This window comes from Micromys minutus (genome assembly GCF_963924665.1).
Source record: "Micromys minutus genome assembly, chromosome: 21".
Lineage (NCBI taxonomy): Eukaryota > Metazoa > Chordata > Mammalia > Rodentia > Muridae > Micromys > Micromys minutus.
In genome coordinates, this window is record NC_137956.1 from 15,371,661 (window position 1) to 15,397,378 (window position 25,718).

The following is a 25,718-nucleotide window of genomic DNA, read 5'->3' on the forward strand; positions in this document are numbered from 1 at the left end:
TGTGCTGAGAAATGCCTTGACAACAAGATAGATGAATGTGCCATAAAGGACTGAAACAAAACAACAGAAGTACCACCAAGACCAAGGTTGAGTCTCTGCACTCCAAGAAATATGATTAAGAAAGTGCTTCATGGGTGTGGCCAGTCACTCAAGTTTCAGTAGATTCCAGATCCAGATGACAACCCTGCTTAGCCATCATAGTTAGACTAATATTATTTTCTTAGCAATAAGCTGTTATCGTGAAAGTGGATCTGGACCTTTCCTGATTTATATAAACCCATAAAATATTTCTATAACTCATTTCTCCCCCATTTGTCATTTTTGAGTACTTACCTCACGTCATGAAATGGTGCAGCAAAGGAAATCATACCAGATACAGAAAGCATTCTTCCACATTCTGCTCCCTCATGCCAAGCCAAATAAACCTCCTCTTTAAAAAAAAATAAATGATGCAGTCTCCAGAAATCTGTAAATAAATCAAAGGATGGAATGAACCGAGTCAACTGGATTTAACCATTTCAAATGTCTAAAAGTCTTCAAAAGATTAATTTGTAAAAAAAAAAAAAATTACCACTTATTGTACTTTCCAGTTACACCAACACTCTAGATTTTGAATGGCTTTTTTTTTATGTTTTTTGCCTTGATCAATATGTTTGTTGTCTTTATGAAAAAAATCTTCATAGAAAACTGCTTTATCTTTCAGCAGCCAGTTCCTGAGCGCTGAGGAAGCTTGCCTTTTTTTGAGCAACCAGGTCTTTCTTCTGGGCAAGAGACATTTTGGGACAATTCTACCTCTTCTTCTTCACTTCTCTCTTGGGCTTCTCATAGACTGGATGCTCTCAGACAGCAGCATGAGCTTTTTATCCATCTCCTCCATCATGTCTGGAGTTATGTTGTTCTTGATATACTGAGAGAACTGTTTCTCATACACAACTTCACCTTCATTAGGTAGCTCATGTAGTCAGCCACATTCTGACCTGTGATGTGCTTCCAATTTTTGCTTCTGCATGGAACTCCTCGCTTTCAGAGCCATAACCAGGGAATCATTTGGTCCTATGGGGGATATACAAGCATCCGTCCACAGCACCCTTCAGGGCCCCAAAACCTTTATGGCCAGTTGGAGATCAGGCAAGATCTGCATCCAAATAGCAAGTAAAGGCTCCAGGCTGGCCGTCAATGCTTTCCACATGGTGTTTGTCTCCAGTCACCTCCACTTGGCCTTCACAGATCCTGTCCATGCCAAACCTGTTCAGAAGCCTGTGGGCCAGCAGCAGGCCAGTACAATAGGCCAACTTTCACACCTTATTTTTGAAGTTCATGTGCATATGCTGCGCAGACAATCATATCCCCTTCTATGCGGGTGTATGCAATCTGGCAGATGATATTCTGTTTGTTACACGAATTATCATCCCGTATTTGGGTGTTTGTACTTATTTTTGTCTGAGATCACCAATCTCTTTCGTGCGTAGTAGTCAGTTTTACCCTCTCACTGCCTTCTGAATCTCACTTGGTATATTTTAAAGTAGGCATTATTCTTGACAACTTTCACAAACCCCATCCTGTGGAACATAGACCCACAACCGTGGCTCCACACAGACTTGCCGAATGTTTTATTTTTAATATTTGTATTCTAGTCTTTGTGACTTCTCAGGAAATTGATCAAGGGATTATAGTCATCAGAATAATCCATCAAAGTAATTTCCACAGTTTGTTGAATTTAGCCTTTTCTGCCTACCTTATTTATAGGTTGTAGTAAACTAACTGAATAATGAAGTCCTCTGGCTGGTTCTGGCTGTAGGACTTTGGGCCCAGGAGTAACAGAGATTAACTAAGGGCAGATTTGCTTCTCCTAGGAATATTGAAGCAAGGCAGTGCCTCCCAGATTGCACATGGTAAGATTGGCTGATGAAACACCCCATGGGTTTTGGTGTCCTCTTTATCCCCCCCAATTAGGTTATGTGATTGACTGCACTCATTTCCAGTCAGCAGATGATGCTCAATCTAACAAAGATCTGTGTTCAATCTAAGTTGAACTGCAGCAGTTCATAACATCAGACAGGTTGTCCTGTTCTTGGTTCTGTCACTCATGGTGTTGTGACAAATGTACTTTTGACAGTAACATAAGATCCAGACTCTTCTGTCTGCCAGTGAGCCAAGAACTGAAAACTTCACGAACACCAGTTTTGTAATGAAGCTCTCTAGTAAGCCACTGCAGCTGGCCGTGACATTCCTTGCAATGCTCAGTTCTTCAAATTTGTTTTTATAGAAGTATAATTTTAGATTTATATAAATTAGGAAAAGTCCATCAGGGAGGGGGGATAATTCTGGAGTTGAATTACCAGGAGAGTGACATCATACAAATGCTATTCTGGAAGATAATATCTTAACAAGTTTAGTGATGACTGGAGACTATAAACTGAAAGTTTATTGTTTTATGATTATGTTAGCTTTAAAGTCCAGAGGGTATGATAGTAACCTCCCAACAAGGATACTATACCTGTGTTAAGATATCATAGTGAAGCAGAGGAGGAACAGGCTACATGTAAGGACAGAACTTGTAAGGATTCACTAACTACCCTATAACATGTTTAGAGAAAATAATACCTCAATCATTACAAATGTTTCTACTTCACATGGGTAACTAGTTCTTTGTAATTTTGTTAGTTCTTTGAGAATTTTATAAAGTGTGTTTTAGCCATATTAACCCCTCCCCTAACTCCTCTCAGATCTAAGTTCTCTTCCATAAAAATAATAAAACAAAACACATAAAACAAAAAAATAACATCATATCATTTTAATTGTTGGTTTTGTTTTAAACAATGGAGTACAATTTGAGCAGCTCACATTCCAGTTGACACACTTGACAGGAAAAAGCTTTCCTGCAATGGACTCCCTTTGCAAACCTTGTATAATTTATAAACTTTGTATATTTTGTATGCTTTGTATACTTTGGAATCTCTGTTAACCCTTAAGGCAGGAAAGTGGCAAGGTTCTGACTTAAAAGCTCCAAAAGCAAGGCCCCTCCCCAGATCTGTCTAACTGTCCCAATGGAGTTTACAACCTCTGGAATTGTCCAAAGATCATCTCCATCTTCTCAATAGGACCCTTCCCAGATTATGCTAATCTTAGATGAAAATGTCTGCACAAGATCCCACTAGTGACCATGAAACCCTACCAATCCCTGAACCTGAAAATCCACCAATCCCTGAGCTCCCCCAAGCTCAGGACTTGAAGTTTTACCAATTCTCACCCTGAAAACCTCTGCCCTAAAAGCTCCAAACTCACTCCATTCCCATAAACTCTGTATAAAGGCTGTGTCTTTCATCTCCTAGGAGCAGAGATGGGCATTCCTGAATTTGTCCCTCCACGCCCTGAACTGTCCTAATAAATCACTTTTATGAGATTTGATGCCTGATGTGACTCATCAAAAGAAGCCATCAAGAAAAGAAGGGAAAAGAAGTCGCACAGGCTGAGGTTCCTGAGCTCTTCAGCCCAGATACCCTCCACTGGGAGCTTCAAACACTCTGCAGATGATGCTTCTATTCAGAGGTATTGGGTTTCTGGTGTCTGAGAATGCCCTACCCTTAGGAAGTTATTGTACCTCAGAGCTATGCATTTTCTGGACCCTGTGTCTCAGGAAGCCTTTCCATTGGAGTAATTCCCATCTCATAGCCTTGCAGTTTCTGAGCTCCAACATCTCAGGATAGTTTTCCATTGGGATATCTCCTCCCTTAAGATTTGTGTTATTCCTGGTTTTCTGAGGTCCAGGACATCTTCTCATCATTCCAGGAAGGCCAACTGACATACTTGTAGATATGTGGCCATCAATGAAGCATGGTCAGCCTATTGTGGGCCTCAGTACCAGTGAAACCTGACTCTATCAGCCGCTATGAGCTGAGAATAGCTCTAAAGTTAGAATGGGAATTCATGTCTATTTCTGTCTTCATGCTGGGGTTTTGACAGGCTTGAGCATTCAAGGGGCTTGTGCATGATTGCCTCAGATATTATGAAGTCATATTGTAATTTTCCTGTTATATTCCCAAAGTACTGTTTCCTAAACTGCTTTTTACAAGCTTTACACCCCAATCTTCTGCCATGATATCTGAGTCTTGGGAGGAGAGATGTAGCATTGGGACAGGAAATCCGTACTTGCTTCTTCAGTTCACCTTGACCAGTGTGGGTCTCTGTGCTAGCTGTCCTCACCATCTAACACAAAGAGAAACTTTTCTGATGAGGTTTGAGAGATAAACTGATCTATTGCTATGGAATGGAATACTGATTTACTGTCTTATTTTGCTGTGGAATGGCATACCGACTTTATGTTTGGATGCCAGGATTTTCCAAAATTAATTCTTTCCACCTCTTGAAAAAAAAAATACATCTCATATTCTGAGACCATGTTCCAAACAAAAGCAAATTCTATTTAGAATAAAGTAGTCCATGCCTTGATCCAAGTAAATTTTCTAACCTTTATGTATTGAAAGCACTTTGGTAAATAGCTTAGATATTAAGATAGTGGCTTCAAATAACATTCCTTTGAGCACTATTTTTAATACTTAATATGACAGATAACATCTAGACAACAAAATTCTAAAAATAATAAATTAAAGTAAGTAAAGAACTATAAACTAAAATGCACTAATTTCCAGTTAAATGATGTCAGGTTCAAATGTATTTAAAATGTATTCACTGGTAGGATCTAGGAAAGCATGTTGAAAACCCATACAAAGAGTGATTTATAACTGACTGTTCTTGGACAGTCTATTCAATAAATCATAAGCTAGTGGGGGTTTTTAGTGAGCACCATGTCGGGGGTAGATAGTAGTAGTCTGTCAGGTCCCAAATACGATGTTGCTTTAAGGTAAAGCCATGTGTCAAACTCACTCTTGTATATGTTCTATAACAGTTTCTTAAAGATTACCTGGGACCTGTCATAATGTGTGCTCCTGTACTGTTAAGACTTAGAAAACTTATATAAGAATGCAAATATAGGGGAGATTAATAAATTTTCTCTCAAAACAGCATCGGTACCATTCATAGAATAACAAACATTTGTGGCAAGTAGGATGGAAGAAGAGTTTATCATTTGCAATTTAGTCTTTTAACAAGGTTTTAGTATAGAAGCTTAAGAATAATTAAAATAAGGTTTGCAATGAATTTTTTCCCAATAAGAAAATAACTCTAGAAGGCATGTGACATTAAGGGACAAATCTATGAGTTAGAAATAACATATTTTATTTTGGAAATAAAAGATTAGCTTACTGTCTGCTGCAAAGAGAAGCAAATTTAATGTGTGGGTGAGAACCCCACTTATCTGTGAGTGTGATGATGATTATTGAAATTGTAGTAGGGAATTAGCTCGACCTAGTAATATGGCAGTACAAATTTCTTCTCAAGATGCAGGAGATCACTATACATTGTGTTTCTAGTACCCAGAATCATTTTCCTTTTATTGGGTAGGTCTTAAATGCAATTAGAGAGCTGTTGGTTACCTCCAAGATGTGAGTGCCACTGGTGATGCAATGATTTATAAGCATCACAGCTGTGTATGACTACTGATTGTCTCTTCCTTGGATGTTGCATGGCACATTCAAATATTATGAAAACTGGTTTATGGGAAGAGGTGTGAACATAAGCTATAGATCTAATATTCTGATTTCTGTACATAGTGCCCTCCTCTAGACAAAGAATTAAAGGGAACTATGGGGAACTATTAATGTAGAAGGAGTGGAAGTGGGCGAATATCTATGGGAAGAGGAAGCTGCCATTTGATCACATACTTAGTAAGAACAGATCAAAAGAAAATATGAGAAAAGTCACTTCAAGTATATTTGCAAAGTCCCCGCAGCAAGAACGTGTTTGAGAGCTCTTTTTTTTTAACGACTTTATTTTGCAAAACGAAGATAAATGTACAGATTTTAAACATTTTTTGCTTAAAATTATACATTTTTGTCAGTACTGTTTTTTCAACATTAAAATAAATTTTACATAAAACCATGTGAATATGTTTTTTAGTCAGTACTTGATTTTTTTAAAGGGCTTGACATTATGCATTGAAAACATACTAGTTGCAATAAGCGTAAAGTACATGCAAAACAAAACGCAACATGGAAATAGTCAAAGTCTTCTTGTTTTGTGAATATATGCATATTTTTTGTTTTCTTTATTTCTTGGACTTCATACAGTCTGTGAGTTGTTTCTGGGGGAGTGCAAGCCTCTGGGGTTAGCATCCCACTATCAGTGACTGCATATTATGTCTGTTCTTTTGTGACTGGGTTATCTCACTCAGGATGATCTTCTCTAGATGTAGCCATTTTCTTAAGAATTTGGTTAAGTCATTGTTTCTGGTGGCTGAGTAGTATTCCATTGTGTATATGTACCACAATTTTTGTATCCATTCGTCTTCTGAAGGACATCTGGGTTCCTTCCAGCTTCTGGCTATTATAAATAGAGCCGGTATGAACATTGTGGTGAATATATCTTTGTTGTGTATTAAAGTGTCTCTGGGGTATATGCCCAGAAGTGGAATAGCTGGGTCTTCAGGTAGTACTATATCCAATTTTCTAGGGTATCGCCAGACAGATTTCCAGAGTGGTTGTATTAGCTTGCAACCCCACCAACAGTGGAGAAGTGTTCCTCTTTCTCCACAGCCTCGCCAGCATCTGCTGTCATCTGAGTTTTGGATCTTGGCCAATCTGACTGGTGTGAGGTGGAATCTTAGGGTTGTTTTGATTTGCATTTCCCTGATGGCTAAGGATGTTGAGCACTTCCTCAGATGTTTCTCGGCCATTCGGTGTTCCTCAACTGAAAATGATCTGTTTAGCTCTGGACCCCATTTTTTAATAGGGTTATTTGATTCTCTGGTGTCTAGCTTTTTGAGTTCCTTGTACACCTTGGATATTAGGCCTCTATCTGATGTGGTGTTGGTAAAGATCTTTTCCCATTCTGTTGGTTGCTGTTTTGTTTTCTTGACGATGTCCTTAGCCTTACAGAAACTTTGCAATCTCATTAAGACCCATTTGTTAATCTTTGACCTTAGAGCTTGAGCCATTGGTGTTTTGTTCAGGAAATTTTCTCCTGTGCCTATGTGTTCTAAGGTTTTCCCTACTTTCTCATCTAATAGTTTCAGTGTATCTGGTTTAATGTGGAGATCTTTAATCCACTTACACTTGAGCTTTGTACAAGAAGATAGGAACGGGTCTATTTTCATTCTTTCGCATGTTGAGTGCCAGTTGGACCAGCACCATTTGTTGAATAGGCTGTCCTTTTTCCATTGAATGTTTACTGCTCCTTTGTCAAAAATCAGGTGACCATATACATGAGGGCTCATTTCTGGATCTTCTATTCTATTCCATTGATCCACTTGCCTATTTCTGTACCAGTACCATGCAGTTTTCAGCACAATTGCCTTGTAATATAGCTTGAGGTCAGGGATAGTGATTCCCGCAGATGTTTTTTTGTTGTTGAGGATGGATTTCGCTATTCTAGGTCTTTTGTTATTCCATATGAAATTGCACATTATTCTTTCCAATTCCATGAAGAACTGGGTTGGAATTTTGATGGGGATTGCATTGAATCTGTAGATTGCTTTTGGTAGGATGGCTAATTTAAGATGTTGATCTTTCAAATCCATGAGCATGGGAGATCTTTCCATTTTCTGAGATCCTCCTCAATTTCTTTCTTTAGAGGTTTGAAGTTCTTGTCATACAGGTTCTTCACTTCCTTAGTTAGAGTCACACCAAGGTATTTCATAGTTTTTGTAACGATTGTGAAGGGTACCTTTTCCCTAATTTCTTTCTCCACATGTTTGTCCTTTGAGTATAGGAAGGCTACTGATTTGTTTGAGTTAATTTTGTATCCGGCCACTTTGCTGAACTTGATTATCAGCTGTAGGAGTTCTCTAGTGGAATTTTTGGGGTAACTCAAGTACACTATCATGTCATCGGCAAAGAGTGATGTTTTTATCTCTTCCTTTCCGATTTGTATCCCCTTGATCTCCTTTTGCTGTCTAATTGCTCCAGCCAGGACTTCCAGTACTATGTTGAATAGGTAGGGAGAGAGTGGGCAGCCTTGTCGAGTCCCTGATTTTGGTGGGATTGCTTCAAGTTTCTCGCCATTAAGTTTGATGTTGGCTGTTGGTTTGCTGTATATTGCTTTTATTATGTTTAAATATGGGCCTTGGATTCCTGTTCTTTCCAGGACTTTTAACATGAAGGGGTGTTGGATTTTGTCCAATGCTTTCTCAGCGTCTAGTGAGATGACCATGTGGTTTTGGTCTTTAAGTTTGTTTATATGGTGGATTACATTGATGGATTTCCTTATGTTAAACCATCCCTGCATCCCAGGGATGAAGCCTACTTGGTCATGATGAATGATGGTTTTGATGTGTTCTTGGATTGGGTTTGCAAGGATTTTGTTAAGTATTTTTGCATCAATGTTCATAAGTGAGATTGGTCTGAAGTTCTCTTTCCTTGTAGGGTCTTTGTGTGGCTTAGGTACGAGGGTTATTGTAGCCTCAAAAAATGAGTTGGGTAATATTCCATCTGATTATATCTTTTGGAATAGTTTGGCGAATATTGGTGTTATATCCCCAATAAATGTCTGATAAAATTCTGCACTGAACCTGTCTGGACCTGGGCTTTTTTTGGTTGGGAGGCTTTTGTTGACTTCTTCTATTTCTTTAGGTGTTATAGAGTTATTTAGATGGTTTACTTGGTCCTGGTTAAATTTTGGGACCTTGTATCTATCTAGGAATTCGTCCATTTCCTCCAGATTTTCCAATTTTGTGGAGTATAATTTTTTGTAGTAGGATCTGATGATTTCTTGAATTTCCTTAGTTTCAGTTGTTATGTCACCACTTTCCTTTCTGATTTTGTTAATTTGGATACTCTCTCTTTGCCCTTTAGTTAGTCTGGCTAGGGGTTTATCAATCTTGTTGATTTTCTCAAAGAACCAACTCTTTGTTTTTTTGATTTTTTCAATGGTTGTTTTGGTTTTTATTTGGTCTATTTCTGCCCTAATTTTGATTATTTCTTGCCGTCTACTCTTTTTGGGTATATCTGCTTCCTTTTGTTCTAGGGCTTTTAGCTGTGCTGTCAGGTTGCTGAAGTGAGCTCTCTCCAGTTTCTTTTTGGAAGCACTTAGGGCTATGAGTTTTCCTCTCAATACTGCTTTCATTGCATCCCATAGGTTTGGGTATGTTGTGGTATCGTTTTCGTTGAATTCTAGAAAGTCCTTAATTTCTTTCTTTACTTCTTCTTTGACCCTGCTATCCTTTAACAGAGCGTTGTTTAGTTTCCATGTGTATGTGGGCATTTTGTTGTCTTTTTTGTTGTTAAAGACCAGCCGTAGACCATGGTGATCTGAGAGGATGCATGGGAGTATTTCAATCTTCTTATATCGATGGAGGCTCGTTCTGTGTCCAATTATGTGGTCAATTTTCGAGAAGGTGCCATGGGGTGGTGAGAAGAAGGTGTATTCTTTTACTTTAGGATAGTATGTTCTGTATATATCTATTAATTCTAGTTGTTTCAAAGTCTCTGTTAGTTTTGCAGTGTCCTTGTTCAGTTTCTGTTTCCCTGATCTGTCCATTGGTGAGAGTGGGGTATTAAAGTCTCCCACTATTATTGTGTGGGGTGAAATGTATTTTTTGAGCTTTAGTAGAGTTTCTTTTATGAATGTGGGTGATTTTTTATTTGGAGCATATATGTTAAGGATTGAGAGTTCCTCCTGACAGATTTCCCCTCTAATGAGTAAAAAGTGTCCTTCTTTATCTTTTTTAATAACTTTTGGTTGGAAGTTTACTTTATTCAATATTAGAATAGCCACTCCAGCTTGCTTCTTGGAGCTGTTTGCTTGGAAGTTTTTTTCCCACCCTTTTACTCTGAGATAGTGTCTGTCTCTGTCTCTGAGATGAGTTTCCTGTATGCAGCAAAAGGCTGGATTTTGTTTATGTATCCAGTCTTATAGTCTATGTCTCTTTATTGGGGAGTTGAGACCATTTATGTTAATAGATATCAAGGAATAATTGTTTCTGTTTCCTGCCATTTTTGCTATTTTGGGTTGAGTTGTGTCTGTGTTTTTTTCTTCTTTTAGTTTTCTTGTTTAGGAGTTTTTTTGTTTTTACTAGGCTGTATTTTCCCTCCTTGTATTGGGTTTTTCACCTATAATTCGTTGTAGTGCTGGGTTTGTGGTCAGATATTGTGTGAATTTTGATTTGTCTTAAAATATCTTTGTCTCTCCATCGATGGTGATTGATAGTTTTGCTGGGTATAGCAGCTTGGGCTGGCACTTGTGCTCTCTTAAGGAATGCATGATATCTGTCCAGGCTCTTCTAGCTTTCATAGTCTCTGTTGAGAAATCGGGTGTGAGTCTGATTTGTCTGCCTTTATATGTTACCTGACCTTTTTCCCTTACTGCTTTTAGTATTCTTTCTTTACTTTGGGCACTTGATTTTTTTACTATTATGTGTCGGGAGGTATTTCTTTTCTGGTCCAACCTATTTGGAGTTCTGAAGGCCTCTTTTTTGCTCGTGGTCATCTCATTCTTGAGGGTAGGGAAGTTTTCTTCTACAATTTTTTTGAAGATATTTACTGTGCCTCTTAGTTGATATTCTTCTCCCTCTTCTATTCCTATTATCCTTAGGTTCGGTCTTCTCATTGTGTCTTGTATTTCCTGGACATTTTGGGTTAGGAGCTTTTTGTTTTTTGCATCTTCTCTGGCTGTTTTGTCTATGTTTGCAATGTTGTCTTCTGCCCCCGAAATTTTCTCCTCGATCTCTTGTAATCTGTTGGAAATGCTTGCTTCTGTGACTCCTGATTTCTTTTTTTGGTGTTCTGACTCTAGGGTTATCTCTCTTAGCGCTTTCTTTATTGTGTCAATTTCTGTTTTAATTTCCCTCTTCTATTCCTTTATTTCTTTGGTTCTGTTTTCCGCTCGTTCTTTGAGTTCTTTGAGTGTTTTTCTTGTTTCTTCTTTAACAGCTTCTGAATCTTTTTGCTTTTCCTTCCTTTCTTGTTTAAGTAACTCTATCAGCGTCTTGAGGCATGATTTCAGGTCTGTGTCTTCTTTCTCTGGAGTGTTTGGAATTCCGATGTTTGCTACTATCGGAGAGCTGGGTTCTGGTGTTGCTAGATTGTCTTGGTTTCCTTGGGATATACTCTTTCTCTTTCCTCTTGCCATTTTGTTGTCAGTGATATGTTCTTGCCTTTCCCTTGTATCTGGTCTGTGTCCCTGGTACACTTTCCGTGTGCACTCCGCAGAGATCTCTCTACTCCTCGGCAGCCCAGGTTCCGGGTGGCAGCTGGGCCAGGCTCCGCTCTGTGTCCTGAAGTCGCCTCCTGGTGGGAACAGAATTTTCTAAGATCTGTTCCAGGTCACTGGATCGGGGAGGACAGGGCAGGTCAGGGCAGGGGGTGCCCTTTCCGTGTGCACTCTGCAGAGATCACTCTGCTCCCCAGCAGCCTAGGTCTCCCACTCACCAGTTGCTCAGCCTGTACGAGCCGCCTTTCCGGCTGGCAGTTGGACCAGGCTCTGCTCTGCGTCCTGAAGTCGTCTCCGGGTGGGAACAGAAGTTCCTAAGATCTGTTCCAGGTCACAGTTGCTCAGCCTGTACGAGCCGCCTTTCCGGCTGGCCTGTTTGAGAGCTCTTAAGATTAGTATGCTAGATCCACTGTGATGTTGGGAACATCAATCAAAGACCTGAGGTGAGTCATGTAGAATTTTTCTATGTCTGGGCTCCACTTTGGAAAAGAGTTAGGAATTTGGATGTGCTTGGAAGCCATCCAAGGATTTGAACTTGGGAATTACCTGACCTATTCCACGTTTGTACTCTATCTGTCTGTTACATTTAAAATAAAATATAAGATTCAGAAGTACAAGAAGGAAGTTGAATTAGCAGAGTGTTCCATTGAATGATGTTGATTCTTATTTCCCATTAGATTCATTTATGATTTTATTATTAGTTGTAAGTTACTTAATGAAAGACCTTGAAAAACTTAATTTGTTTCTAACTGTCAGACTCCAGAATTGCCAGACACAATAAATGAATACACATTCAATAGGTATTTAATTAAAGATAAAGGGAAGTGATGGAGGGAGAGAGGAAGGGAATGGGGAGGTGACAAAGGAGATTTAGTCACATTGCATCTCTGTGACAAATACCTGATGTCGACAGGTTAAAAGAAGGATTTATTTTAGCTTATGAACTCAGGTTTTATAATTAGCTGGTTCTCCTGAATTCAGTTTATGTTGAGACAGAGAATCATGACAAGCAAAAGGACATAGCAGACAAGAGCTGCTCAGCCTCTCATGGCCTTGAAGCAAAAAGAGATAGAAAAGGTTCAGGGACAATATTTAGGATTTAAATATACACCCAATGACTTAGACCCATTCAGCATGGACCCATTCAATGGACAGACTTTTTAAAAATATGTGTGTATTTATATGGATGTATCTATGTATCTATTATTGTTTGTGTACTGTGTGTATTTGTGTGTGTATACATGTATCCTGACACAAACATAGTAAGTTTGCTGAGTCAGCTTCCTCCTTTCACCTTTACATAGGGTCTGGCAACCAAACTCAAGTCACCTGATTAATATAGGTAATCTATTTATCTTCCGATCCATCTCATTATCCCTGGATAGAAATTTTAATAAAGTTATTGCCTTTGTGGATCCAATTATCTTTCAACAGCTGCACCAACTGGGAACAAAATCTTTAAATAAGAATCTTTTGGGATCACAATTCATATTCAAACCTCAACAAAAGGATTAATGAATGAATGAATAAATGAGTGATAGTTAATTTTAAAATCAATGCATAAGAAACTCAGATAGAGAAACTATTTCTTCCTAAATAATTAGTTATGAAAGAGAATGACAAGGCTTCAGTTTTTGTCTTTGCGGGGAGAGGTACACATGTATTTCCCTTCTTAAAAATTGAAAATGTTGACCTCACCCATGCATCCATAGTAAAGAACAGGCAGCCATAATGAAGCATCCTTCTGCAGACTGACCAACAGGCATTTAATGTTGAAGGACACAGAAAGGAAAACTGTTAAAGTGGAAAGCAGACATTGCCTTTAAGTGAGAAGGAAGAAATGATTTCAGCCCTTTGACTTAGTGGGTGGTGATAAGCTGTTAAAGAAAGTCAGGATTTCTGAGCAGATATTTATTATCCAGGACAGCCAAATGGAATCAGCCTCCCTTATCTGAAATCTATCTTATTTGCACAGAAAATTTTCATGCTCACAGATGTACTTGATGTAAGCACACAAATGAGAGCATGTTGAATTTGAATCAACTGCTTCAAACCTTATGTTTTCTCTTAACTGTTAGTCAACAACCCATCTGTTAACTTTGGCAAAATAGCAATAAATAATGCATTTTAATCTTAAGTAAAATGACTAATCATGAAAGAGGCTATCACGGGACTGGGACTTTTTAAAAAACCTTAATTAACTTCATCCCTAAATGCTTGAGATATGAAAACTCACTGTAAATAGGCATATATAAGGATGTATGAGTCACTTCACTATACTATAAAAAGATGAACAAAAGTATGTAATTTTGCTAATGCAAAACTTAAACAAACTAACACAATAAAAAACAACACAGACAGAAGCTATTGGTTAGCAGTTCCCTGTTGCTGTGAAGTCTTTCATACTGTGAAACTCCATACCAAAAAGGTCACCTTGAACAATTACACCTGTGGAATTTATAAGAAAAAATTCCACATACCTACCCAATCTTTCACCCCAGTATCTCCCACCTTGAGACAGCAGAGTACTGAGCTTCTCATTCCAGCATGTAAAATTCCCAAGTTCCCTGAGACATTTGGAGATGTCTATCTTTTACTTTTTATTTGATTGCCACCGTTATCAATCCTGATCTCACTAAAAAACTGAAACAATCACAGTCAAGGAGAGATGCCTGTTTCTAGGACAAATATAAAAGAAACTTCTGCTCTGATGTCCTTCTCTCTGGACCCCTTCACCCTGACTTTATTTCAACTGTGCTCATGGGATATATTTTAATTCCAGGGTATCTATTGGGAAACAGAAAGTCTGTTAGTCATTCAGATGGAAGTCATGGGAGATCTTGTTGATATCTATTTATTTTTGGATTCTTGTTATCAATAGATCCTGTCAGCTCTATTCTTGAAGCGTCCAGAATCCCCCCCTCTCCTCTTTGCTCAAAGCTTCCATTCTCTCTGTCACCTCCATTCCTGCAAAGGCCTCATAACCACCCACTGTGGTACCACACACCCCTTGAGCATCTACTAAGACATTAAACTGATTGATGCATAAATCCAGCTGCATTCTTATTGATATCCTAAATTTCTGTTGCTTTTTCACATTAAAGTAAAAAACGAAGTTAAAAGGTCGCACGACTGGTAGAAGCTATGGAATCCCATTGTAATTTATTATAGATTTTTAAACTGACTGTAACTAGAATGAATACTAGAAACAAAATGACACACCCAGACACTTAGCACTAATTTGTACTTTTCATCTCTGCTCTTCCTATGTATTAGAATATGGGCTCCTACTCTAAGGGTGTGTCTCTGACTTCATCTTCATAGAAACTGGCGAAATAGCTGACTCCTTGCATTCTTTTCCATAATAGTGCCATACTTACTTTAGTAAGAGTTAGGTACAATGGTAGCACCAGAAAAAGGATGTTTCAACAGTGAAAGAGAGTTTAGAATATTGAATATTTTACAGAAAACAAATAATCCATGGTATAGTATGGAACAAGAACTATGAATTTTAGCATGCACCGCTCATTGCCCTTCCATCGAAATTGAAAAATTAAAAGGAATCAGCATCTGGGTCCACACTTCATGCCCCTTAGATCACCAGAGCTGATTTGTTTACACCATATCATTACATCAGCATTTCCATTATCATCATCATCAATATTTTGAGGTGGGTTTTATCTGTGTTTGGCTAGCTTATAACTCTCAATTCTCCTGTCTTAAAGTCACAAATATTGTGATTACAAAACAGTGCTACACATCTGGTTTTGTGTCACCTCGATGAAACTATATTAAGTGCAAACTTGAGGTTGAGTTTATGTCAATCAACTATGACTAGAGGACCAAGTACTGGATGGAAAGAATATTCTCAGAGAAAGGGAGTTAGCAAGATACCTCCATAATGTCTCCCGGATCTCAGCCCCAGCAAGTATCAACTGAAGTATTTGACATTATGCACAGTTCTACTGTGTGCAGCAAATATCGTTAATCAGATGACACAGCTTTCATTTTTAATAATTGATATTAAGGTTAAAATATTCTACCTAAATTAATATCATTTCCCACTCTCACGATAACTGACCTCAAATTACCATCATCACATTGCCTGTTTAATTACTATAGATCAAGGTAACTTTTACAACATAATTTTAAAAAATTATGACGTATGTATATTTCATCAATTTCCCCACACAATCTAGAGCCCTTGTGAAACATTATATACACTAGATACTCTTCTAGCACACCTGACACACCTGGACCAAACAAGGTAAACATTCCTACACACACAGAAATGTTGCAGTAAATATTAAAAATGGATTGCCTGTCTCTTTATCGGCCGAGGTCTCAGCTTCTAGTATGAAGCCAGCACATGGACTCAGTCACTTAGTCCAAGCCATCCCATGGTCTCACTCCACCAGCAAAACTGCCTCCTTCCTGAATGGAATTTGTGCCCTGCCCAGCACAAACATGACTCTAAGACCTGATAGCTTTTCATACAGGTTTATATATCAAACCCTCAACCCACAAACCCTCTACACAATAAGATTCCATTAAATAGACAAAGATACAAAGATTCCCAACCTCTATCTTGATCCTTCTCTCCCCCTCACTTTCCCTTCCCCTCACCTCTGATTCTTTCTCTCTCCACCTCCCTTCTCCCGTGCAATCACCAGCTTTCGCCTTTATTTTACTAATTAAAATGGGAAGTTTCAGAGGAAGTCACCTGAGTATGTGACTAGACAGCCTTGCTTGGGGAAGTGGAATTAATATCAAAATACAAGCGGCTGCAGGACAATCTACACAAAAGTGTAGTAGTAGACCTAAAGATCAAACCCATGCTGGGCTATAAAACCAGGAAGAAAAAAGAGTAAATGAAGAAAGTTGGGGAGAAAAAAATGAGATAAGAGGAGACAAGGGAGAAATGTATTTGCTAAAGATGCATAATATATTCAAAATTATATAATATTTGTCAAAATGTTGGAAAGTATGGTGAGCACATCATAAATATTATTGTACTTAGTACTATATAACACTTGAAGTAGGTACTATGCTCATGCAACACAGATACATCAACTAGCTACCAGGAAGTCTGAATTTATAGCAAACTTACCCTCATGAGTAACAACCTACAAATTAAATTATTACTATTATACTATAACAGTTAAGTACTGTGAGATGTTTTTGGAGAACAAAACTAAAAGTGAATAACTCCTGGTATTACTTGATTGAAAAATGGTGGGGGTGAGGATATCTTCACAGATGTCATCTAGGCTGTGAAAAAGATGATTAGTAAGAAAGAATCACGTCTCTATGTCTACAAAGGTAATCAGAAAGAGGGTCCAAAGTCATATGAAGAGCCAGAGCACTAAGGTTCTGTGTGCAAAATTTAAAATCTAGACATCTGTAGAGAGAGTCTCTTAAAAGCATCACCTGTCAATAAAACAAGCCAATGGCCAGTGAGCTGAGGAAGAAAACAGAAGGTAGGACACTGGCAGGAAGAGGGAGGATTTGGGGAAATATGAGAGTTAAAATTAGAGTTTCAAAAGAGATGTGTAAGGAAGAAGCCAGCTAAGACTGAAGAAGAGTTACTAACCAAGTGATAAACGCAATAGTTTGGATGGTGTCCCAGGTAAGTCCAAGATCCAGGTATGATGGTACACACCTTTAATCTGGGACACAACTTCTGTTGGAGACCTACATAAGAACATTGGAAGAAGTAAGGCTCTCTCTCTTTTGTTGATTCCCTTGTGGGACTTAGATCCTTGGACTTCCATTTACAGCTTTTGCTGAGCATTACTGGGGAGTTGGACTACAGACTGTAAGTCACCAATAAATTTCCTTACTCTATAGAGACTACCCATAAGTTCTGTGACTCTAGAGAATTTTGACTAACATAAATGGGTTAAATATCTTGCAAGATAGTGGGGAAATGAACCAAAGCTACACCTCTGAAATTAACAATAAATAATTAGTCTCGGTGTTATTGCTGTTGAGAACTAAGTAGCCAGGAGGAGAAAATTTTTTTATTTTACAGACATGCTTATGGATTTGGATATGTACATTCTTTCAAAAGGACTCATGTGTAGACAGTTTTGCTACCAGTTGGTAGTGGTATTTAGAGGTGATTAGATCACTCACTAACCTTATCAATGGATTCACAGAAACCTGAAGGGTCTGTGAGGATGTTTAGCTTAGCTGAAGGATTTATGTTGCTAAGGGTGTACTTTGACAGGTATGTCTTATCCTTGGCCCTTTCTGTCTCTGACTCTGTCTCCCTTTCTCTTGTATACTGGCCACTAGAAAGCAAGCAGTTCTGCTTCAGTAAGCCATCTCTGCCGTGATGCACGGAGCTGGGACCAAATGACGACACCTCCACCTCTGAAACTGTGAGCCAAATAATTTTTTCCTCCTTTATGTTGATTTTCTTAGGTATTTTGCCACAAGTTGCCTTGGATCCCCCAAGATGTTAGAGATGCCAGAGCGTGGGATACCTTCTGAGGGAAGCTGCTAACAAGGAGTGGAACCAGCACAAGAGAAAGAAGGTTTTTGTGGTCATCAACTATGAAAGGATTTGGATATCTGAAGAGCACTTTGACAACAGACATGGAGATACAGAGTTGCACAGCTAGTTTTCTCTTCTACTCTGGTCCAATATTTCCTCACTATTACATTTTGGAATAATATTGTATATCCTGTGACACTAGAAGTATGTGATCTGCGTTTTGATTTTTGTTTTATAGAGAATTGGAGTTAAGAGACTGCATGAATCTCAGAAAAGACTTTGAATTTTGACTTCTAAACAATGTTGATATTGCTATAGACAATGTAGGCTTTTGAATGAAGTTGGAGTAAATGTAATTTGCATTATGCTATAGACAGCTATGGCCCCATAGACTCACATGTTTGAACAAGCCCATGAGAGCCAGAGAACGGACTGTGGTAGATTTAAGTCACTTGACCCATGAGAAGTGGCACTAATAGGAGGTATGGCCTTATTGAAGAAATTTTAGATTTGTTAGAGGAAGTGTGTCACAGTACAGGTGGTTTTAAAGGTCTTCTAGTGGTCAGTCTCCACCCAATACAGAAGAGAATCTTCACGATTGCCAGCAGAAGATAGTCTTCTTCTGGATGCCTTCTGTTCAAGTTGTAGAATGCTTAGCTCTCTACCCCAAGTCTTCCTGATGCTGCCGTGCTTCCTGCCATGACAATAGTAGGCTAAACCTCTGAAACTGTCAGCTAGCACCAACTAAATTTTATTCTTTTTAAGGAAGAGTAGCAGCAGCAGCAGCATTAGTTTCCTCTCCCTTACTTAGCAATGAAGTTGGCACATTCAAATATACTATGCTAACATTGTCCACTGGAATTAGATATTCTGATTCCTGAGCACATCTGGGGATAGTAATATTCCGTACGTTTTTTTATTGTTTCTGATCCCCTACTTTGGACAGTTATGCAAATAAAAGCTCCACAAAATGCCCAGTTAAGGTACTCTTAGACCATATACCCTTGAGTCACATGGCTCTGCTGAATCTCCAGTTTCATATTTTTGACACTGGTGACTAAGGAGGGTAGTGCTTCATGTTTGTCATGTCTAAAAAGTATGAAATGGAGAGAGAGGAGACACACTTGTTAAAATAAAAGACTTAAAATAAAAAAATAATACTTATTTCTTTAATATTGACATAGAAATTTACTAAGGAGTACCATAATAAATAAAGGGTATTATTTTTAACAATATTTATTATACTTATTAAATTATATGAGTACATGTATGTTTATCTGTAAGCAAGTGAATCTATGAATACAGGTGACCAGTAAGTCCCGAAGAAGGTTTTAGATGTCCCGGAGCTGGACTCACTGTAAGTTGGAAGCTTCCTGATGTTGATTCCCCATAAGAGCGATACATGCTCTTATCCTCTGAACTAGTTCTCTAAGCACTCAAGGAGCTTTTAAATCCCCAAGAGATACACATTCTTTTGAGAAGTTCCATTTAATTTATAAATAAAATTAATAAAAATTACAGAAAGCTATATTTGAGAGGAATATTTATATCTTGAAATTCCCAAACCAAAAATTTTTAATCTTTCAGACTGGGGTTCTATGTTCATTTCTAAATTTATTCTACTGATATTTTTCCCCAGTAACACCAGCAGAAATTAAATGTTTCTTAGCTCCTGGGGAAATTTTAGCCTTACTGAGCAGTTTAAATTTGAGGTATTTTTCTTTTCACTTTACCATTATTTCTCCTTGACAAGCTTCAGGCAGAATTTTAGCCAGAAATCACATCCTCCTGTTACAGTAATAAAGCAGAAATAAGCTTTCTACAGAATTTTTACTTGAAATTTACTGCTAAGTAGTACCCTCTTGCATTCCAATGATTTAAATATAAGTTCAGCATTCTTTTCCTAACAGACAACTAAAAAAAATTGAGGAAACATTGAACTCTATATAAATGTCAGCTAAACATCAGTGGTCAGTCACTTAAAAAACATCAGTCTTTCTGAAAAAGGCATATGAAAAACTATTACTGCAGGAGTTTCTATAAATAAACACACACACACACACACACACACACACACACACACATACACACACACACACACAAACAAGTGTTTCTGCTGAAATGGAAGACTATCTTGAGACTCAGAAGCCCAGGAACCTCACAGGTTGGATGTGAGACAGTGGCTTAAGGGAAGGGCATCCTGAGACAGAAGGGCCCAGAAACTACAGGGCTCTGAGTAAGTCTCTTCATCAGAAGCATTGCAGCTTTCAGGGGAGTCTATCACCTGCTGAGCTAAAGAGCTCAGGTGCCTCAACCCTGTTCCTTCTTCTCTTCTTTGTGTCTTTGCTTCTCAGCTTCTTTCAACAAGAGAGTAAAACGTAGTACAGTAACTCTCATAAAGGAGATGTATTGAAGGGAAGAATTCAGAAGGAGGAATGACAAATCTGGAGATGGCTGTCCTCTGCCCCCAGTCGTGGGTAACAGGGAATTGAACAAATGGGCAGCAGTATTTCTATAGGATTTCTAAGGAGGCAGGACTTATCAGAGCAGATATTTCCAGAGTGATAATTGGTAGGATTTCAAGTCCCGAGCGTGGGGGGGCTCAGGGATTGGTAGGCTATTTTGTTCTGGGATTGGTAGGTTGGTGAGATATTTGAGGGAAGGTTAGGGATTGGTGGATTTTAGTGACCAGAAGTTGGTTTTTTTTTGTTTTGTTTTGTTTTGTTTTGTTTTGTTTTGTTTTGTTTTGTTTTGTTTTTGTTTTACCCTTGAACTTTTCCCTTCATCTGAGCCCATAGGTTTGGGTGTGAAGGTTTTTCTGGCTGTAGCTAGCTTTTTCTGAGGCACCATCTATGTGGGGCTGACAGAAAGGCTGGAGGAAAGATGCTGCCCTGCTATTATGGACAGCCTCTAAGTGGTGTTTTACCGAGGCTATAGGCTGAGACAGGAAAGTTGTTACTACCATGAACAGCTTCTGAAAGGGAGCTCCTGCTGAAGTGGAAAAGGAAATCCTCTATCCTGGACAACTCCCTTGACTACTACAGGTTGAGGAGCTGTAGTAGTTGAGTCAACATTTTGACAGGAGCTGCCAATTTGGATAGTTACTGTAGGATATTTCATTGTGCCAAATGTAGGCTGAGGCAAGAAGAAAGGGCCTCCCAGCAGATTGACATTTTACATTGTGTGTGTGTGTGTGTGTGTGTGTGTGTGTGTGTGTGTATGCCCCGGAAGCACAGTAATGAACCTACTAGACATCACAGTCTGACTTATGTTGAGAAATGTGTTGCTTCTCCTGAAGTTGTTGGTCAATGGCTATAGGTCTTAGTAGGTCTAAAATACTCTAATATAGAGCCATAAATCCCAAAGTCCAAATATACTATTAATGGGACTCAATGAGTTTAGAAAAAAGATGACACAGAGTGAGGTAGGTAAAGATTTGGGAGGTGGATTCAGAGGAAACAGAGGTTGGTGGACATGATCAAATCTCAACCAATGTGTGTAATTCTCAAACAATTAATAAAAATATTTAAAATATAAAATATTAATAACTCCAGGAATACTTTTACAAAGGAATGTGGGAATTGTTAATACATGATGTCATAATTCTTAAAGTCAGCTTTTATTCAAACTTTCATTTTCACCTTTCAAGCAATCTGATGTAAGAATTCTACTCATGAAAACCACAAATATAATATGAAGCATGTCAAGGCTTCTAAGAGCCAACGTAAAAGGTAGCAGTTCTAGCTCATAAATAGCCTGAGAGTAAAGATTAGGGTTAGGGTTAGGGCTAGGGCTAGGTTTAGGGTTAGGGTTAGGGCTAGGTTTAGGGCTAGGTTTAGGGTTAGGGTTAGGGTTAGGGTTAGGGCTAGGGCTAGGTTTAGGGTTAGGGTTAGGGTTAGGGCTAGGGCTAGGTTTAGGGTTAGGGTTAGCAAATATTTAATTAGTGGTCTTGTATGCCACTGACCCATTGTCCATCATCACCACAAAGACAATGAGCTAAGATTTTGATTGAAACCTTGAAAACCATGTCTCTGCCTATGATCCAGCCGTAAGTGTGTATTAGCTCACCCAAGAACTTTTATGGAAGATTGTTTCCCATAAAAATCCAGTTACTCTGAGTACTCTTATGTTTATTGACCCCTAATTGGTTTCATTGCACATCAGAGGCAGGGAATCACTGGTGAATGAGGTGGGTAAAGAGAAGTTTTCTATAACATGCACTTTATTCAGCCATATTATGAATTCAATAAATATAATATGTGCATGTCTGCATTTTTCTAAATATGTTACTGCCAAGCTTGTACCCTACTAACAAAGTCATATTAGGCACTGCTTTGTGATTCTAAAAAGGTACAACATTCTATAGTTTAGCTATGAAGTTTGAGTACTGTTTCCTGCTACTCATAAGTGATTATTAATTATAACCAGACCAGCTTCCTAAAATTAATAGTAACAGCAGAGTCTTCAGATTAATCTCTAAGTTATTCTCCTGTCCTTCTGACTATTTTCAGTTTTATCACAATGTTAACCTCCCCAAGATGGGCCACTGGGACCTTATGTATCCACATTTCTAGTTGTAACTTTACCCCTTGGAAATGAGAGTTTGTTCTCAGAAATAAAAACAGGAAAATAAGAGAGCACAAAGCTTCACAAATGGACAAATTAAAATTTCTCTGTGTGCAACTGCCAGCTAATTTCCAAAGCCTTTTCAAGTCAACCCCCTTACCTTGAACACTTACATTCTGGACCTCCAGTGCAGGCAGGATCTGGAATCATATAGACATGTTTTTGGCATTGCTTTAACTCAATCTGCCTCTTGGCATCAAATAAAGTATCTTTACAACCACATATATGGCTCATTGTACCCTGAGGTTTTTTGTCCTTTAGTTAAATCTTAAATAAAAGATTCATTTTATAAACAAACTGAGAAAAGGAATAAGAAAAAAGAACACAGAAAAAAGGTTAAAGGGGTAAATAAAATGAATATTTCTTTTTCCTTTAGCAAAGCAAGCTTCTCTGAAGATGAATTTTTATATGGTTTCCCACCATAAATTACAAAGATCAGGCTTAGCATTAATTCTAACCCTTGTCACAGCTAACACTCTTCCTTCTTTTTCTGACTTTCTAAGACATATACATGAGCTAAAACAACAAAACAAAACAAAACCCCACATATCTCTTGTAACCCTAAACCCCAAGAATGCTACAAAAGTCTATTTAAATAACTTCTAATTGCAGACAATTCCTTTTTAAAGGACAGCTTCCCTACAGAATTTGTAACTTTAGGGCTCTACAATGTAGGTGAGAAACTCTCCAAGCTAGTTAAAAGCAACTCAGTACTAAGAGTACTCACAGCTATGGTCCACTGAGGGATCATTTTTAATAAGGAACTGCTCTAAAACACTCTAGAAATCTAATACAGTTAATCTTTACAGTGTTCTATCACTTAAATGCTCTAATTACCACACATTATAGATGATAAAGCCAAGAAAACAAAAGTTGTCAAAGGTCACTAGCAGGCAATTTACAAAACAGTAATTTTGGGATAGAAAGCAACCATTATAATTAGACAAAGTGACATTAGTGTTAGTGTAATAATTAATTATGCCAGTCAAAAGTGGCTTCCTAACATGAAAATTATGCACCATCTATAGAAAAAATGATCTGGTTTGAGATTTCAAATAGAATAGCCTTGAAGTTAACGGAAAGACTGCAAGGAACTTTTCCAGGGTAAGAAGCAGATTAGCTGAACAATGTCTTCAGTAAACTGAATATTTGGTTCTATTAAGGAAACTTACGAAACCTACCATTCCAGTCTTACCCTGTCTCTCTATAACATTACACAATACCTCTCCTTCTTTGGAGGATCCTCCCTGGGTCCCTCACTAAGTTCTTACTCTTTGTGGTTATATAGATTGTATATCATTGTATCATTGTTTATGTATATCAAATGCTTAAGTGAACAAAAAGCTAAACATATAATAGAAAATACAATATTTGTATTTTTGGATCTTGCTTACCACATACGGGGTTGCTTCGCCTACCTGTATCCATTCTTCTATTAATTTTATGGTTTTTTGTTTTTATTAGCTAAATAATATTCCACTATGCAAGCATTCCTTTTAATAATCATTCATTCATCACTTGACAGATGTATAGGCTGTTTTTAATTTCTAGCTATTATGAGTAGAGTTATGAACAAGTGTCTATGTAGTAGCATGTAGAGTCCTTTGGGCATACGCTCAAGAGTAATACAGCTGAATTTTGAGGTATGTCCATTCTCAGCCTCCTGGAGGGCTGCCAGAGTGATTTCCACAGTGTTTTTACAAATTTTCTGATTCACATATGAATTCATAGAGACTGTGGAAACAGACACATAGAGCTGCAAAGGTTAAAGCCACATGTGGCCCCATTGCTAAAGCAGAAAAGAATACAGACTCTCAGTCTTAACCAAGAAGTTAGCTACAATGGATGGTTTTTTGCAAAGTCAAAAAAATTAGTCATCTCTAAAGGAGTCTTTCTAGGTATGTTAATTGCACTCAGGGTAGGTCACATGACCAAAACTGGGTGGCAATTACAAGTGAACCTAGTGGTGCCGTAGACATTTTGTCTCATATAGTTTTATTTAGGCATTTTTATTCTATTGGCCTTTTGCTTTTATATTTTGGTTTCTGAATTTTTGGTTTTTCTATTTTTTGTGTATTCACATAAATTTATTGCTTTTTTTATTATGGGGAAAGCCAGTAGCAAGCCATCAGATGGATAGGAAGATGTGGAGAATCTGAGAAGCATTGAAGGTGAGGAAGTAAATCAGAATATATTGTTTGAAAACAGGCATTTAATAAAATATGATAAAATTTAATTTAACTTAATTACTCCAAAACTGATTTTGTAACTTTCTGATATGTATAACATGAAGACCTGAGTCAGCATTTAATAAATTTAACTAGATTGTGAAAATTTTTTAAAATTGTTGAAAATGGGGTAGGTATTTTATTATGAAGAATGCCAGCCAACAAGGCTCTCAGATAGTTGCTAAAATCAACCTGAAGGTTTAAGTGAATCACATAAAGAGAGACTGTAGCTAATATGCTTCCAGACTCATTTGAATGAAACAACCTCTTAATACTACAGTTGGAATTAATGCCCTATACCTATTATTCTTCCAAATAGAAATATAGTTTCAATTTTCTAGCTCACTAAATATGCCCTGTTTTTCATTACTGGATTCTATGGCTGAAACTGCAGATGATATGAGAGTATACATAAGTGATCCCAAAAACTGCAACAGAAAACCCCTAAACCTATAAACAACTTCAGCAAAGTGGCTGGATATAAAATTAACTCAAACGAAGCAGTAGCCTTCCTCTACTCAAAGTATAAACAGGCTGAGAAAGAAATTAGGGAAACAATACCACTCACAATCATCACAAACAGTATAAAATACCTTAGTGTGACCCTCACCAAGCAAGTGAAAGATTTGTATGACAAGAACTTCAAATCTCTGAAGAGAGAAATTGAAGAAGACCTCAGAAGATAGAAAGATCTCACATGCTCATGGATTAGCAGGATTAATATAGTAAAAATGGCCATCTTGCCAAAAGCAGTCTACCGATTCAATGCAATCCCTATCAAAATTTCATCTCAATTCTTCATAGAGTTAGAAAGAGCAATTTGCAAATTCATTTGGAGTAATAAAAAACTTAATATAGCAAAATCTATTCTCAACAATAAAAAAAAAAAAAAAAACTGTGGGAAATAACCATTCCTGACCACAAGCTGTATTACAGAGCAATAGTAATAAAAACTGCATGGTATTGGTACAGAGACAGGGAGGTAGATCAATGGTATTCCTGAATTGAAGATCCAGAAATGAACCCACACACCTATGGTCCATTGATCTTTGATAAAGGAACTAAAACTATCCAGTGGGAAAAGGACAGAATTTTCAATA

The 25,718-nt window shown here is 37.9% G+C and overlaps 2 pseudogenes across 2 annotated transcripts in view; one reads left to right on the forward strand and one right to left on the reverse strand.

The window, feature by feature from the left end:
* Positions 1-692: 692 nt before the first annotated feature.
* LOC308434196 (large ribosomal subunit protein uL18-like) lies at positions 693-1,558 on the reverse strand (annotated as a pseudogene). Its single transcript has one exon. The product of its transcript is annotated as a large ribosomal subunit protein uL18-like (transcript).
* A 3,247-nt stretch (positions 1,559-4,805) lies between these two features.
* LOC308434197 (small ribosomal subunit protein eS7-like) overlaps positions 4,806-25,718 on the forward strand; it is a 196,906-nt pseudogene continuing 175,993 nt past the window's right edge. The window contains exon 1 of the transcript in view: positions 4,806-4,861. The product of the transcript in view is annotated as a small ribosomal subunit protein eS7-like (transcript). The remainder of the gene's footprint in view (positions 4,862-25,718) is intronic.